Source organism: Danio rerio, chromosome 22 (assembly GCF_049306965.1).
Source record: "Danio rerio strain Tuebingen ecotype United States chromosome 22, GRCz12tu, whole genome shotgun sequence".
Classification (NCBI taxonomy): domain Eukaryota; kingdom Metazoa; phylum Chordata; class Actinopteri; order Cypriniformes; family Danionidae; genus Danio; species Danio rerio.
In genome coordinates, this window is record NC_133197.1 from 39212501 (window position 1) to 39230951 (window position 18451).

At 38.9% G+C, this 18451-nt stretch overlaps 1 long non-coding RNA gene across 1 annotated transcript in view; it reads left to right on the plus strand.

Annotated features, from left to right (window-relative positions):
• The first annotated feature begins 14643 nt into the window (after window positions 1-14643).
• LOC141380263 (uncharacterized) overlaps window positions 14644-18451 on the plus strand; it is a 122530-nt gene continuing 118722 nt past the window's right edge. The window contains exons 1-2 of the long non-coding RNA XR_012397974.1: window positions 14644-14739; window positions 14820-14990. This is a non-coding gene — a long non-coding RNA (uncharacterized lncRNA). The remainder of the gene's footprint in view (window positions 14740-14819; window positions 14991-18451) is intronic.

An 18451-nucleotide genomic window follows, 5' to 3' on the forward strand; every position in this document is an offset into this window, starting at 1 on the left:
CACAGTTCCATACGAATTAAATAATTTTGAGATTGGGCTGTACAAACAATTAAAATAAAATAAAAATAATTATAAAATCTGCTTTTACGCGGAATATGTGCTAGGTTTTGATAGTTCACAAGCGATCAGTCGGTTTATAATTGCGCATCTCTGGTGCTTTTTTTGTCGTACGGACAGCACTGCCGGAGTTTGATTAATTTGCTGCGGCTCTTCAGTATAGGCGTCCTGCGATAATGCCAGCAAACTTTTCCCCAAACATCCTCCGCAAGTACTCACGGATGAATTTATTAATATTCGCTTGCTTGCCGTGACTTTTAAGGAGAGGTTAGACTGTACAATCAAATTAGTTTTACGTGCGGCACATTAATCCCGCAGGCACTGCTTCCTGACAGCCTCCTTTCTGAAAAGTTGACACCAACAAGGCGTTTTGAATCCTGTCCAATTGAGATAAGGCCGTGCAGACGCGCCGGCTGAAATGTGAATTGCTGTACCTGCCAAAGCGCGGGATGTTTAGCAGATTTTTAAGGGAGGGCTGTACTTACAAGCGCGAGTCAATGAACGTACATGTGTCACGCTAAAGCCAATTCGGGGAAACAAAGGAAACAAGCAAAGCCAAGTGACATAAGCTGAAATCTGTGACGGCTTCCGAGTAAACACAACTTCAGAGGCGAGATTATATTTTAAAAATGCTCTTAATTCGGGCTGTTTCTGTGGAAGACAGGTCTCGCTGTCGGGCTGTCCTCCTCCTTGGGCTGCAGGCATGGGAAACGGTTACCTGTGTGTCATTTAGCCGATCATCCAACCTGATAATATGACAGAAAACGCACTGAGCAACTGCTGCTTTCTGAGCTTTTGTCTCTGTTTTATCAGGGCCATCACAAAACATCGTCATTCCTATGAAATACACTGAAGCTAATCTCCAACGTGGATCGCTGTTCCTGCTGGCCAGACCAAAACAACAACAGAAAGTTTGTAATAAAGTGCAGGTCAGGGTTAAAACGGGGGGAATTATTGTTTGTTTGATATGTGAAAGCGTGCCCCGAGGTGCAGATCGTTCTGTATTTCCTCCATCAATTATTCAGCGCACCATCTGTATGCAAGCAGAAACTCTTTCAGCAGAACAAACGGCTCAATTATTCAACATAAACAGTCTGCGGCGCGTAAACATTTTCTGATGTGACACTTAGAGACCGCTGTTGTCTGCTTAAAAGGCGTTTAGCTGATGCTAATTACCTACATACTGAGTGCGGATGAAGGATCATGTACTTTAAATAGCATTTTTTTAGTTATTATCAGGGGGAGACTTAGTGATTTGGGCACCTTAAGCATTTCCAGATATGTGGCCCAAGCATTGAATCTCAAAACATTCTCGTTCTCTATAGATACTTCTTATTTCTCTGTAGATTTGTTTTCAAGAGTTCTCACTTAGCTGATGATTGATTAAAAAGCTTGTTTGGCATGCTGTCCTGGGAGAGAGCCCTGAGCTTATAAGATCCTCGAGCACGGGGCTCCCTCCTGTTTGCAAGGTGAGAGGGGAGTTTGAGCTGGAGAACTCCCCTGCTGCAGTAGCTAATGAGCAGAGAGTGATAGCTCTAAGACAGGGGTGTCAAACTCAATTCCTGGAGGGCCGAAGCCCTGCACAGTTTAGTTCCAACACTGCTCCAACACACTTACCCGTAGGTTTCAAACAAGCCTGAAGGACTCAATTAGTTAGATCAGGTGTGTTTAATTAGGGTTGGAACTAAACTGTGCAGAGCTGCGGCCTTTTGGAACAGAGTTTGACACCTGTGCTCTAAGAGATTAGTACTTACTAGGAGCATGTCTATGATGCTGATTTGGATTAGTTAATTAACTTAAGTTGCATGTTTTTGGATGGTGGGAGGAAACCGGGGAACCCGGGGGAAGCTCACATGAGCATTGGGAGAATGTATAAACTCTGAACAGAAACCTTGGCTTGCTTGGCAAGGACTAGAATCGGTGACGTTCTTGCTGCTAGGCAATAGTGCTAATCACTGGGCCACCATGTCACCCGTCTAGAAAAGGAGGAGTAGGGGTGGAAGAAAACGAAGATGGCTGTGATATGGAACTTTGGGTGTTTATAGTGGCTTAGGAATCGTCTGATTGGTCAATCATGAATTGAATAATGCAGGGCCGGCTGCAAGCAATCATAAGCACGTGATCCTCACAAAATTAGTTTATAAATAAACTTCATTTGTTGTTTTGTAAATAAACTGCGAGTTAAATTATATATCTTAAAGGAAACCTTCTTTATGTAAAATTGCACATGTTTATTGTATAGTTTTTTTTCTATTTGTTTATTTATTTTTTTTTTTTAAGTAAAGCCTAACCAGGGATGTGGGCTGCAAATTAGCTTTAAGCAATATGCCCTATGTACGGAACATCAGTTATCTTTGTATAACAATGTCAAGTGTATTGTCAGGGAATTTAAATAGGCCAGAAGAAGGATTTTTTTTAACATAGACGCATTCTAATTACCCCTATCTACATTTCTGGAGAGTGCAAAATACGCGCCAGGAGCTATATTTTTTTTGTCGTTTTCATTTTTTGCGATTCCACCAGAGGCCGCTGTGTACGCTTTTTCAGGTTTCTTCAAATTTCTCTTACGAGTGCCATTCGCACCTGCTGTTCTCATGTAAATCCACCAAAGGCCGACTGACTGACCGACCAATCAACTGACCCGCCTACCCACTCCCTAAACCCAACTGAGAGTGTTTTTAAAAGCAACCCAGAAAAAGAAAAGCCCTCGCAGCAGCCTGATTTATACTGATTTAAACTGATTTATTGTTAGCTAGTGAAGCCTTTAAATGTCAGTTTAAGCTGTATAGAAGTTTCTTGAAGAATATCTAGTCTAATATTATTTACTGTCATCATGACAAAGAGAAAATAAATCAATAATTAGAGATGAGTTATTAAAACTATTATGATTAGAAATGTGTTGAGAAATTCTGCTCTCTGTTAAACAGAAATTAAGGAAAACATATACAGGAGGGCTAATAATTCTAATGTATGTGAATTATCAAGACAGATGAACAGAAAGTGTGCGGTTGAGGTTGGTGTGGGATTGATGTCTCGGTCGCGGAGCTCCAGGATTTTGGCTGTGAAGTGCAGGACAGCTGACAGCATGATTGAATATAATGCCAGTTCTGCTCTTCTCTTGAAAGAGCATCTTTTAGGTATCAGGTGCCTAAAGTTGAGCTTTCTGGTCAACCAGACACTTCCCCTGGGAACCTGCGGGGCCGAGAGCCCAGTTTACCTCACTGGAGGAGACAGACACCTGAACCTGCTTCAAAGACAACACACACACACACATAGACTCACACGCACTCACATGAGCACACAGATACACACACACACACACACACACACATACAGTTTACACACATGCATTTATGCATACACATGTATTCGGACTTAGAGTGCGTATGGAAAGTATTCAAACAGTCATTGTTTTTCCTCATTAATGTACACACAGCAGCCAATATTGACCGAAAAACACTGAACTGCTGACATTTTTGCAGATTTATTAAAACAGAAATACTGAAATATCACACCGTCCAAAGTATTCAGACCCTTTTCTCAGTATTTAGCAGATGACGACCCCCCCCCGATCTAATCCAGCCATGAGTCTTTTTAAGATGAAGCAAGTTTACACACCTGGATTTGGCGATCCTCTGCCAATCCTCCTTGCAGATCTTCTCCAGTTCTGTCAAGTTGGATGGTAAATGTGGGTGGACAGCCATTTTTAGGTTTCTTCATAAATGCCTAATTGGGTTTAAGTCAGGGCTCTGGCCGGGCCATTCAAGAACAGTCCAGGATGTAGGTCTTTTACCCAGTTCATTCATTCATTTGTCGGCTTAGTCCCTTTATTAATCTGGGGTCACCACAGCAGAATGCACCACAAATGTATCCAGCACATTTTTACTCAGCAGATGCCCTTTCAGCTGCAACCCATCTCTGGGAAACATCCAAACACACTCATACTGACAATTTAGCCTACCCAATTCACCTGTACCGCATGTCTTTGGACTGTGGGGGAAACCGGAGCACTCGGAGGAAACCCACGCGAACGCAGGGAGAACATGCAAACTTCAGCCGAGGCTCGAACCCGTGACGCAACGACCTTCTGACCTTGCTGTGAGGTGACAGCACTACCTACTGAGCCACTGCTTCGCACTTTTACCCAGTTTCATAATTAAATTTAGATCAGTTTTTAATATATATATAAATATATATATATATATATATATATATATATATATATATATATATATATATATATATATATATATATAAATAAATAAATAAATAAATAAATAAATAAATAAATATATATATATATATATATATATATATATATATATATATATTAAAAACTGATCTAAATTTAATTTTGGAACTGGGTTTGGAACTGAATTTAATTTTGAAACTAAAACTTTGAAGCTCAATATCTCAAAATCATTTAGAACGCAGATAGAACCTTATAATTCTGCGTTAACTATTTATATATATATATATATATATATATATATATATATATATATATATATATATATATATATATATATATATATATATATATCGCTAGTGAAGCGTTCTGTTTTTACACTTACAAAGTTCGCCATGTAAATAGCAAATGCGCCATTGCCTGACTAAACTGACTCTGAAAGGGAATGGGAGATGAGACTCTGATTGGTTTATTCTCAAAACACACCTATAACTCATTAAGAGAATAAGCTGTTAGACCATGCACTGCGGCTCAAAGCTGATTTTTCCATCCTTAAAATAGCAAAAGTGGATTCTGACATGCCCTTAATGCGATTGCGCCCTGAGCTTTACACTTTGCACCTAGATCTTTAAAATAGAGCCCAATATGTTTTGCTTGTCTAGAAAATGTTCCTTGATTTTAAGAATTTTTAAATATTTGGACTAGAAACGAAACAAAAAAAATCTAAGTAAGAAAAACATTTTTTTGCAGTGTGTTTTATTGAATTCACATGGATTTTAAATTAAATTTAAATGTAATTTAGGCAAGGCAAGGCAAGGCAAGTTTATTTATATAGCACATTTCATACACAGTGGCAATTCAAAGTGCTTTACATAAACAAGAATAAAAGAAACAAGTAAAATAAAAATAAAAACAAATAATAAAAATGCGTAAAAACAAAACAAAACATAAAAACAGGTAAAATGTGATATAAAAGAATGAAGAAGAAGAGAAAAACATGATAGTGCAATCTGTCGGACGCAGCACAGTGCTCATTCAGTAAAGACACATTTAATTTAATTCAGTTGCATTATAAAATTAAACATAATTAATTTGATCAGAAATGTCTCTAATTCACTTTATACCTGCATTTTTAGCATATAGGTAATAAGCTTTGTTGTTTTAACCCAAATGCAAATTTCATTGAGATATGAATCAACTCAAGTTTGAATTTGTTTACAAAATTTGACTTGACCACTGAGTTTGTACATGTTATAGATGTATAAGACAATCCAGCAAATTATTTTCTCTTACCAGCGTCTAAATTCTAGGCCTAAAACCACACGTATTTGTGTTGAAACGTCCTTCTTGTTTTGGGCTTGAAACCTGAGCTGTGTGTGTTTCTGACAGGTTTGTGAGATTCATGCGGGTCAGGGCGAGCAAGCGCACCCCTCACTATTGTCCCATCCTTGCCCAAAATGAGGATCACTGATCTCCGAGAGCTTTTCGGCATCTTCGTGTCTCATTTTCTGTTAACAAGAAGCGAACAGCATTCTGCGTCACCGTTCAGCCATAATGGAGCGTCATTTACCTGTGTTTACCTCTTTTGTCCGGTTTAAAGACGACACACGCCGAGGCCTTTTGTAGGGTCCTGAACATGTTTAGATACTCAATCCCAATAACAGCAGCCTGAGAGAAATGTTATTATAAGCTATTGAGTGGACGTAAGAGTCTTGTTAGATCAGGAGAATAAGCACAAACGTAATGACGGCTTGTTTAGGCCAATTTTCCTTAATAGTGTTGTTAGAAGCAGAATCTCAGATCTCAATAGAGGAATCGAGACGGATGCGGCTGTTTCCATAGAGTTAATCATGGCAATCTCAGTTTTTTAGATTCAATACTTAAAGAAGTTATTAGAGATATTATCATATTTGATGCTAATTCTTTGTGGATTGTAATCCTGCACATTTGGGTGTGGTTGTAGCTTTGGAAGTGAATGTTGGATTGTGGTTATATAAACGTCTGGATGTTTTGTGTATTCAAAACATTCTCATGTAAGGTGAAATTGTCTTAATTACTTGATTCAACACTGCCTAAAACTTCCTTGATATTAATGCATAGATAATAGACATTAATCTTTTTTTGTGTTTAAATTTGAGTCTAATGTCATCTTTATTATTATTATTATTACAATGGTAAACGGTGTACACCTGACAAAAGTTTTGTCGCCTTGTTTTGCGGTAGTTCACTGGAAAACTCTTCACTTGAAGGGGCGTTCAGAAGACTCACGGATGAATGTGAATGAAATGTATTGTGTAGTACACTCAGTTCACATCACAACCTATTTTTGTCCTAGTCATGAGTACCTGACATTACTAACACTTGTCATAAATCTGTCATAAACATGATTGTTATTATAAATGCATCACAAATTCTGATCACGTTTCAGTTAGTTAGTTCATTTATATAGCACAGTTTTTACAACACAACGTTGCCCAAAGTGCTGAACACAATCAATATTAATTAAAATAAAACCAACTACACATACATAACAATTAAAACATAAGGCAAACCCCCAACCCGGGCTCATTGTGAAAACGTAGCCCCGCGGACGTTTCTGCGGACCACGATTTACGTCCTGGGAGGTACGTATTCGAGCGTTTTTTTGTTTTCGCGGATCCGCGAGAGGCCGCTGTGCGCGCTTTTTCGCGTCTCGGGCGGGCGCCTCTCGGGAGCGTGCGGCGTTCGCACCCGCGCCGTTCTCTCGCGAATAGCCGCCGGATCGGAAAAAAAAAAAAAGCAAAAGCCCCCGTCTTCGATCTCGACAGCGTTTTCGGATCCCGCCGCGTTCTCGCCCTCATTTTCCGGATTCCGTTTTTCGTCTTACCTGATTTCCAGAACCCGTCGTCCACCGTGGCCGGCTCCGGCTCGTCCTCCTCCTCCGGGGCCTCCGCTCCGCCGACTCAACGCTGTGAGCTAGGCGGTTGAACTGATTGCGTTGGGAAAGCCCTCCACTCGGAGGCGAGCCGTCGGCCGGCGAGCGCGAAGAGGAGGGGCGGAGCGGCGCCACACCGCCCCCTGGCGTTCGCTCGGAAAAAAACCAAACGCGGCCTTTACGTACCTCCGGCCATGTAAATCGCGGTCTCCAGAAACGTCCGCGGGGCTACGTTTCCAAAATGAGCTTGGGTTGCAAACCCCTCAACATTAAAAAGGCTCAAATGCTAAAGAACAAAGATGGAGTTTCAGAAGCTTTTTAAAGACAGATAGAGTGTGTCTGATGTGGGGAGGAAGCCCGTTCCAGAGTTTTAGGGCGATAACAGCAAAAGCCCGATCCCCATTTCGCTTACAACAGGACCTTGGTACCTAAAGAATAAACTAATCAGAAGACCTTAGTGTGGCGAAGCAGTGGCGCATTTTAGATAGTACTGTACTATTCTTGTTATATGCAAACAAAAATCTAATGACTGTCTTATGAACACTCCCTTCAGATGAAGTATCACCGTATCAACGCATGTTGGGTTAGTATTGGGTTAAACAAAGACTGTGATCAGCTCGGCATCACACCATCAGATCTGCCCACGGGACGGATGTCATGCCATACCGGGTGGAGCGATGTACTTCCAGCACAGGGAGTATATTTTACCCGAGAGAAAAGTCCTCCACCTGGAGCACGGATTACTCGTTTTACCTGAATGTAATTCAAGAGGCCTCTCGCAGATCTGGGCTCTATCTGTTTAATAGGAAGTATTAAATTAGCTGGGCTGACAGGGCAGACAGTGATGGGTGCGAACGGGCTCCCAGAGCGTCCCAAAAGTGTGTCAGATACCGGGGGTTTCGGTATTCATCAGACTGGGGTTACATTACAGGGTGGAGCTGCGTCCTGCCCTTAAAAAAAAAACATGTGAGAACTGAAATCTGCTCCCATGCGCAGGATTAAACACACCAGAGAGAGAGAGGGAGGACTTAAAAGTGACAAAGACGAGCGATAAAGGGATAAACGGAAGAAGACAGAAAGGGAAAGTAACCACAAACGGTAAGCAGGCCCTCCAGCCAAACCTCCGCCCAACGCAGAGCAGCTGTTAATGCAGGAGTCGCTGTAAACACCCTGGAGACACCCTGTGCATGTGCTTGGCCGAGAAAAACAAAACGGCAGCGGCTCCAGATAGGAGGCAGAGCCGTGAATCTTGACCAACGCACACCAAGCCAACAGTCACCACATTCACCATTAGAGGAATGTCCTTGGGTTGAAAGAAGTTAAACACAGCTGACGTTTGAGGATGGAAAATGCAAACGAGAGACAGGTTCATTCACTCGACCCTTTTCACATGTCTGGGTTTCTCAGCAGCAGAAGTCATCATACACTACCTGACGAAAGTCTTGTTGCCTATTCAAGATTTGCGAAGAACAAATAATAAGTTGACTTCTAGTTGATCATTTGGTGTCAGAAGTGGCTAATATGAAAGGTAAAGGCCTCTAGATGATGCTTATTTGAGCACAATAAAATACGATCATGCCTTGATTTAGAATTTTATTAGGACAGTAGTGATGTGCGGATCGATACTAAAATATCGACATCTCCGATACTAGATTTGTATGTTCTAGAACCGATTATCTTGTCAAAATATCGACATTTCAGTAATTTGGAGCAAATATTTGAAGTAGAGATACAGAGGAAAGTAACCACAATTACCCTAGTTTCTCTGAATAATGCCAACTTAGTCGGACTACTTGTTCTTCCGCCTGCAAAGTCATGTGCGTTATATGGCACTGTACACCTGCAGAGCACGCTAGCTAGCCACTTAGTCCGCTGGCTTGGCACATGCGCAGTTATGTGAGGAGCTACTTCATTTCCGTAAACTTAAACGATGCGGTTTGTGACGTGTAACAAAACAGTGAGGTACTGTGGTAAAACTACAAACCTACTCAAATATCTACATAGAAATCACAAGACAGAATATGACAACGTCATGACTAGGCGTCAGACGAGGAGGAAAAGAGAGGTACAGGTGCTGCTAGGGCGAGACAGACATCGCTTTCAGAGTCTTTAGGTGCAGCAGGCCGGCAACATCCAGGTACAGAGGGAGAAAATGTGGCGATGTGGCTGTATTAGGGGTCTTCGATTTTTTTTTTTGTGACAATCATAAAATGAAAAACGGTTCAGTTATTAAAAAACACTATCGGTTGGGTTTAGGGAAAGAGGTCATTGGGTTAATCTGTGCTTTTGAAAACACTGTCAGTTGGGTTTAAGGAAGGGGGTGATTGGGTCAATCGCAGCTTTTAAAAACACTATCAGTTGGGATTAGGGAAGGGGTGCAGAGATGATATCAGTCAGTCAGTCAAAATAAAGTGACATATAATGTTATTAAATATAGTTAATATAGTGTTATTAAATTAAATTATATTAAATATAGTGTTTTTGAAAATACCATCCGTTAAGCTTAGGGAAAGGGGTAATTGGGTCAATCGTTGCTTTTAAAAAACACTATCGGTTGGGTTTAGGGAAGGGGCTCATTGGGTCAATCGCTCTTTTTTTAAAAAACACTATTGGCTGGGTTTAAGGAAGGGAGTCATTGGGTCAATCGCTGATTTTAAAAACACTATTGGTTGGATTTAGGAAAGGGGGTCATTGGGTCAATCGCTGCTTTTAAAAAACACTATTGGTTGGGTTTAGATAAGCGGGTCATTGGGTCAATCACTGCTTTTAAAAACACTATCGGTTGGGTTTAGGGAAGGAGTCATTGGGTCAATCGCTGATTTTAAAAACACTATTGGTTGGGTTTAGGGAAGGGGGTCATTGGGTCAATCCCTGCTTTTAAAAACACTATCGGTTGGGTTTAGGGAAGGAGTCATTGGGTCAATCGCTGCTTTTAAAAACACTATCGGTCGGGTTTAGGGAAGGGGTCATTGGGTCAATCACTGCTTTTAAAAACACTATCGGTTGGGTTTAGGGAAGGAGTCATTGGGTCAATCGCTGATTTTAAAAACACTATTGGTTGGGTTTAGGGAAGGGGGTGATTGGGTCAATCACTGTTTTTAAAACACTATCGGTTGGGTTTACGGAAGGGGGTGATTGGGTCAATCGCTGCTTATAAAAACACTATTGGTTGGGTTTAGGGAAGGGGGTGATTGGGTCAATCGCTGCTTTTAAAAACACTATCGGTTGGGTTTAGGGAAGAGGTTATTGGGTCAATCGCTGCTTTTAAAAACCCTATCGGTTGGGTTTAGGGAAGGGGGTGATTGGGTCAATCGCTGCTTTTAAAAACACTATCGGTTGGGTTTAGGGAAGGAGTCATTGGGTCAATCGCTGCTTTTAAAAACCCTATCGGTTGGGTTTAGGGAAGGAAGTCATTGGGTCAATCGCTGCTTTTAAAAACACTATCGGTTGGGTTTAGGGAAGGGGTCATTGGGTCAATCGCTGCTTTTAAAAACCCTATCGGTTGGGTTTAGGGAAGGGGTCATTGGGTCAATCGCTGCTTTTAAAACACTATCGGTTGGGTTTAAGCAAGGGGGTGATTGGGTCAATCGCAGCTTTTAAAAACAATATCGGTTGGGTTTAGGGAAGGGGTGATTGGGTCAATCGCTGCTTTTAAAACACTATCGGTTGGGTTTAAGCAAGGGGGTGATTGGGTCAATCGCAGCTTTTAAAAACAATATCAGTTGGTTTTAAGGAAGGGGTGGATGGAGTATATCGGTCAGTCAGTCAAAATAAAGTATGACCTATAATATTATTAAATATAGCTCTTACTCTCCCAGTATAAAATACAAAAACTCAATGTCCATTAAAATGAATCTTCAATTAAAAACATTCAACTGAATCTTTAAAAACAGACAGGTTTTCATTAATGCAGCTTAAAGGCACACACACACTTCCACGTTGCAGAGGAAAACTTTAAACCTGCAGAGATGTTGATGTTCGCCAGCAGGGCTAAAGGCGTAATTGGCCCATCTTACCCCGCAGGCTGACAGGCCGTGTTTTAAACAGATGAGTGTTCAGTTTCATTACATTAGCAGCATCAGTCTCTGCTCTTTGAAGCTCTGCCCTGGCACTTAGTAATTTGGTAACAGGTTGGAAGTGGGCTACGGGGTAAGACGAGCCGCCGTCGTCTTGGAAACAACCATCCACATCTTATTTTTGAATCAGACACGGAGCAGAAGGTGACATATTAGCACACGGCGAGAATCGGCCTACTTTACTTTTTTTGTGGAATTCATTGGGGGAAACAAACAGAATATAGGCCAGACCCGGTGTTGTGTCGAAATCTGACTCCCCTCTCTGGAAAACATGAAGCTGCAATCAAATAAGTTTTTGCAAACTTACTCTGTAAAGCAAGATCTGACATCAGCATATACATATGATTTATATGTCACCTTTTAAACCTGTATTTGTTGGGGGAGTACATTTAAATCAATGTGCACCCATTATGAGACGTCTGCACTTATATGATGTTGTTTAAGTAGTTTGCTCAGATTTTTTTTTTGTATTTGTTTTTGTCTAACTGGCAGAAATGCCTACTAGAACAAAATAAACATGCCTAAAATAGCTTTTAAAACATAAAAATTAAATAAATAAGTAGAGAGAAGATAAATAGATTAAATTAAAATAAAAATAAATTAATGAATAAATGAAAAAATTATTAATTAATAATTTAGTAAATTAATTAAAATATAAACCAAAAATAAAAATTAATTAAATAATTAATCACAATAGAATAAAACAAAGGAGAAAAAAGGATCAAAATAAAAACACATCAAAATTTAAATCATGAAATAAGAAAACAAACTAATAAGTAAATACATAAGTTTAATAATTAATCAATTAATTGCTTAATTTATTCAAGTATGATAAACAAAGGAGAAAAAAATTAAAGAAAATAAAAACATCAAAATTTAAACCATGGAAAATAAATAAATAAATAAATAAATAATGCTTAGTCCTTTTATTAATCTGCCTCATAAACAAATAAACTAATCTTGCCTAATAAAAAAATAAACAAATAAATAAACACATTAATTAATTATTTAATAAAAAAGATAAAACAAAGGAGAAAAAAGAAAACAAATGTAAACCATAAAAAACAAAACAAACAAACAAATACACAAATAAGCAAATAAATAAATAATAAATAAGACCAAACAAAAGCGGAAAAGAGAACAATATAAGAGCACATCAAAATTAAAACCATGAAAAAGAAAACAAACAGGCAAACAAACAAACAAATAAATATATAACATAAGATAAAACAAAAATATGTCAAAATTTAAACCATAAGAAATAAAACAACAAACAATCTGATAAATGAACTACAAGATAAAGCAAAAATAAAAACGCATCAAAATTTCAACCATGAAATAATTAACGAACAAACAAAATAAAGCGATTGCATTTACTGCTGTCCGTCCCTTCACTGCTCATTCTGCTGTTCAGCTTGATTAGGTGACATGAGTGGATCAGCTCAGTGTGTGTTATTAGAGATGAGTGACGGAGCAGCAGTTTGTATCATGACTGAGGGTCAGCAGCGGGTCAGTGAACAACACACACACACACACACACACACACACACACACACACACACACATGTACCCTTCACTCACTGACCCACTTCTGCTCATTCATGTGTGTGGTTGTGGAAACTAATAGACTTAATGAGATTCGACTGTCACACATTAAGATACGGACAGGTCTCAAAACAGTTACTTTATTATTGCAGCAGAAAGTTAATGACTAAAAACAAACACTTGTAGCCGAAGGACTGGAGGCTTTATCCATAAACAGTTTTAGCAGAACACCTTTGAGGTAGATTTGGAGAAGCACAAAGTTATTAAGGTAAATAAAACATTTGGTTTACCTCAGTTTACCGCCAGAGACTTGCAGGATGAGCAGGTGAATGTGGAATGTGGAGAAAAGATTACAAAGAAGAAGAAGAAGAAGAATTTAAAGAGAACTTTAAAGATTGCTCACTATCACTTCGTCCCTGATTTAGTAGTGGTCGCCACAGCGGAAGGAACTGCCAATTACTTTGACATATTTTTTATGTGGCTGATGCCCTTCCAACCACAACCCAGAAAGAAAGATGATAGATAGATAGATAGATAGATAGATAGATAGATAGATAGATAGATAGATAGATAGATAGATAGATAGATAGATAGATAGATAGATAGATGATAGAAAAAACAATAGATAGATGAATGGACATATAGATGGATGGATGGATGGTTGGATGGATGGATGGACAGACGGACGGAAGGATAGAAAGTAAAGAAGGAAGGAAGGATGGATGGATGGATGGATGGATGAATTTATAAAAAATGATGGATAGAAGGAAGGAATGGAAGGTAGGAAGGACTGAAGGACAAAGAAAGATATATGGAAGGAAAGATGGATAAAATAGATAAGAAAAGAAGGAAGGAAGGAAGGAAGGATGAATAGATAGATAATGGATGGATGGAACAGAAAGAACAGAAAGAAAGATATATGAAAGGAATGAAGGTAGGATGAACTGATGAAAAAGAAAAATGGAAGGAAGAATGGATGGATAGAAGGACGGAATGAAGGTTGGATGGAAGGAAAGATAAAGAAACAAAGACAAATAGAAAAGAACCAAGGCGGAAAGGACAGAAAGAAAGAAAAAAGAGGGAAAGGATGAATGATGGATGAATTGATATATGAAGAATGATGGATAGAAGGAACGAATGCATGGATGGAAGGTAGAAAGGACAGAAAGACAAATAAAGATATATGGAAGGAAGGATGAATGAAATAGATAAGAAAGGAAGGAATGAATGAAGGAAGGATGAATAGATAGATAATGGATGGATGGAACAGAAAGAAAGATTGGAAGGAAGGACGGATGAAATAGATAAGAAAGGAAGGAAGGAGAGAAAGAAGGAAGGACGGAAGGAAGGATGAATAGATGGATGAAAAAGATAAAACATAGAAAGGAACAAAGGAAGGAGAACAGAAAGAAAGAAAAAAGAAGGAATGATGGATGGATGGAAAGAGAGAAGGATGGATGGATGGATGGATGGAAAGGATAGATGAAAATTGATAGATAGAAATGAAGAAAGGAAGAAATAGATGAATGAAATAGATAAACAAAAAGGAACGAAGGAATGAAGCATAGAACGAGTAAAAGAAGGATATAGAAGGTGGATGGATGAAATAAATAGAAAAAAAATAAAAGAAAGGAAGGATGGATGGATGGATGGATGGATGGAAGGATGGATGGAAGGATGGATGGATGGAAGGATGAAGGGAGGATATGTAGAATGAAAGAAACAAACATTACATGCTTTGATAATTATCTTTTTGGTTCCTTGTGGGGTCAAATGCAGCGGTCGCAATGTTACTACGAGCCACTAGGCTGTGCTAGAGGGGAGTGATAACTGAATATTTTCCAGGTCACCACAGAGCAAGTGAGTTGTGTTTGGTAGAGGGAACAGCAAGGTGAACTAAATCTACCATCTCACTCTGCTTCTGTCATTTTTAAGAACATTATTGTTGCTGCTCAGATGTGAGTATTGAATAAGTGTTTAAGTTTGAGAGTATTTTCGATATTTGGTTGGGATTTACCCTATGTTTTTTCAAATATAGGCATGGACCTGTTGTTCTGGAGGTTCTCAGATGTGGTGATTGTTGATACATTCAATGGACTACATGGTGATCGTTGATTGGGTTTCAGCAAACTTCATGGTCATCGATGGTTTTTCCAGAAAGTGTGGAACATCGGCGAGTGAACTATATTCTTAGACGTGGAATGACACGGTCAGTGACTCCGAATTTCTCATTGCTCTCTCCTATTTCCCAGAGAGAGGTTGTAGATATCATTGCATTGCACTCAATCCATCTAAAAAAAGTCACCTCACCATCTATATCAATTAAACAGATTGTGTTCTTTCGATGACTGCTTAGTTGTGTATGTTGATTGATTTTTATTTGTGTGGGCTACATTTATGTGTGGAAAAACTAAACAAGAAGGAAAGAAGAAAAAAAACAGGCCTGTGAAGTTCTGAAATTTCAGTATCTTTGAAATTGAAATCCTGTGAACTCCCTCAGTGTAACATCTTACACACATACATAGAGGTGTTACAAGAAGACTGATGGATAGAAAAGACGGGAAAAAAGGAGAGAAGGAAGGAAAGATGAATGGATGGATAAAAATGATAAAGAAAGAAAGGAAGGATGGAAGGAAGGAAGGAAGGAAGGAAGGAAGGAAGGAAGGAAGGATGGATGGATGGATGAAGAAAAGGAAGGAAAGAAGGATGTAAGGAAGGAAAGATGAATGTATGGATGAAAAAGATAAAAAAGAAAGAAAAAAGAAAGGATGGATGGATGGATGGAAGGAAAGAAGGGCGGCAGGAAATAAAGATGAATGGATGGATGAAAACGATAAAAATGGAAAGAAATAAAAAAGAAAGAAGAAAGGAATGATGGAAGGAAGGAAGGAAAGAAGGACAGATGAATGGAAGGAAGGGAAGAAGGAAGGGTGGATGGATGGATGGATGAAAGGAAAGAAGAAAAGAACAAGAGAAAGATATGTAGAAGGTGGATGAAATAAATAGAAAAAAATAAAGAAAGGAAGAAAGGATGGATGGAGGGTGGGAAGGATATATAGAAAATTGGTGGATAGAAACGACGGAAGGAAGGATGAATGGATGGACAAAAAAGATAAAAAGGAAAAGACAAAAAGAAAGAAAAAGAAAGAAAGAAAGAAAGACAGAAAGAAAGAAGAAAGGAAGGATGTATCATAGATAGATGGATGAATGGATGGATGGACAGATGGATGGAGGTAAGCAAGGAAGTAAGGAAGGAAGGAAGGAAAGAAGGGTGGATTGGAGGAAAGCATATGGAAAAGTGATGGATAGAAAGGAAGAATGGAAGAAAGGATGGATAGATGGATGGATAAAAATAGAAACAAAGAAAAGAACGAAGGAATAAAGGACAAAAAGGAAGAAGGAAGTATTGATGGATTATAGGAAAGAAAGACAGAAAGAGAGAAAGAAAGATAGAAGCTGTATGGATTAAATGAATAGAAAAAAATAAAGAAACAAAGGAAGGAAGGAAGGAAGGAATGATATACAGGACATTGATATAAAAAATGAAGGATGGATGGGAGGAATGAATGATAGATGAAAGAGATAGATAGACAGACAGACAGACAGATAGATAGATAGATAGATAGATAGATAGATAGATATACAGACAGACAGACAGACAGACAGATAGATAGACTGTAAAAAATTATATGAGCACTTAGTCCTGACAGCATGTTTTTAGTTCAGTGGACTCAAAGTTATTTTGATTCCGCTTAAAAATGTAAGGCAACCAGCATTTCTTTACAGATAGATTGTTACAGATACACAGTTGAGTCCTGCTCTCCTGCACAGGTGTGTTGTTGAGCTGCAGGTAATGTGATTGTGAGAGTTTGATGGCTGTCATTGGATCAATCTGCTGAAGCATGTCGAGGGAAAGACGAGCGCGCAGACTCCGGTTTCTCACAGTAATTAGCTTTCCCAGTCACTAATTACCTGCACGCATTACAGGGATGATTGACTGTCATTTAAGCATTTTAATCTGGATAATATTTGCAGGAATAGCAACTATTTGTCAGGCAGATTAACATACGTCTTCCATGCGCAGATGGGGGACTGATGAATCTTGATTTGGTGATCTTCCCATCATCTCCTCGGGTTTTTGGGGTTGATTATTCAGTATTTTTTGATATCGGCTGAGTCTGGAATCAGGGCTGGTGTTGACTGATGAATGTGGGGTAATAATGCACTTCTACTCTGTGTTTCTCCTCAGATTCCTGTGCTGCTTTACACTGAAGTTTGGGTGCTTAACCCTTATTATTTATTCAACCAGGCAGGCTCGGGTTTGATGTCAAAAGTGTCTTAGATAGAAAAAGAAAGAAAGAAAGAAAGAAAGATTGAAGTTTAGACAGACTGGCGGAAAGAACAAAAAGAAGGAAGAAAGAAAGGATGGATGGATGGATGGATAAAATAGAAAAAAAGAAAGGAATGCAGAAAGGAAGGATGACATGAAAGTAGGACAGAAATAAAGACATATGGAAAGAAAGAAGGGTGGATGTATGGATGGATGGATGAAATAGAAAGAGAGAAAGAAAGAACAGAAGAAAGGGAGGAAGGAAGGATGGATGCATGAAATAAATAGAAAAAAGAAAGAAAGAAAGAAAGAAAGAAAAAGAAAGAAAGAAAGAAAGAAAGAAAGAAAGAAAGAAAGAAAGAAGGAAGAAAGAAAGGAAAAAAGGAAGACAGTAAGGAAGGATGGATGGATGGATGAATTGATGAAAGGACGGACTGATAGACAGATGAATGGATGGAGGGTGAAAGGAATGAAAGGAGGAAGGATAGATGGATAGAGGTATGGATGAACTTGATAGAAAAAAGAAAGAAAAAATAGAAGGACGGAAGGAAGAAAAGATGGATGGATGGATGGATGGAAGGAAGGACAGGTGGATAATTGGATGAAGGATAGAAGGAAGGATGGATGGAAAAAAGAAAAAAAAAGAAAGAAAAAATAGAAGGAAGGTAGGGAGGAAGGAAGAAAAGATGGAAGGAAGTATGGGTGGATGAATGGATGGAAGGATAAATTGATGGATAGATGGATGATGGATGGATGGAATAAAGAATGAATGGAATGAAGAACAGAAGTAAGGAAGGAAAGAATGAAGAAAGGAAGGATAGATGAATGGATGGGTAGAAGAAAGAAACAAAGAAAGAGGAGAAAAGATGTTTTGATGGATGGATGGAAGGAAAGAAGGAAGAAAGGAAGGATGGATGTATGGATGGAAGGAAGGATGAAAGGAAGGATGGATGGATGTATGGAGAGTAAGATATATGTAAGGAAGGCAATATGGATGAATGAAATAGAAAAAAGAAAGGAATGAAGAAAGGAAGGATGACATGAAAGTAGGACAGAAATAAAGACATATGGAAAGAAGGAAGGGTGGATGGATGCATGGATGAAATAGAACAAAAGGAAGGACAGAAGGAAGGAAATATGGATGAATAAAAAAGAAAAAAAAGAAAGAAGAGAAGCAAGGATGGAAAGAGAGATGAATGGAATGGAAGTAGGACAGAAAGAAAGAAAGAAAGGTATGTGGAAGGAAAGACGAATGGATGCATGCATGGATGAAAAAGGAAAAAGAAAGGAAGGAAGGATGGAAGAAAGGAAGGAAAGAAGGACAGACAAAGAAAGAAGAA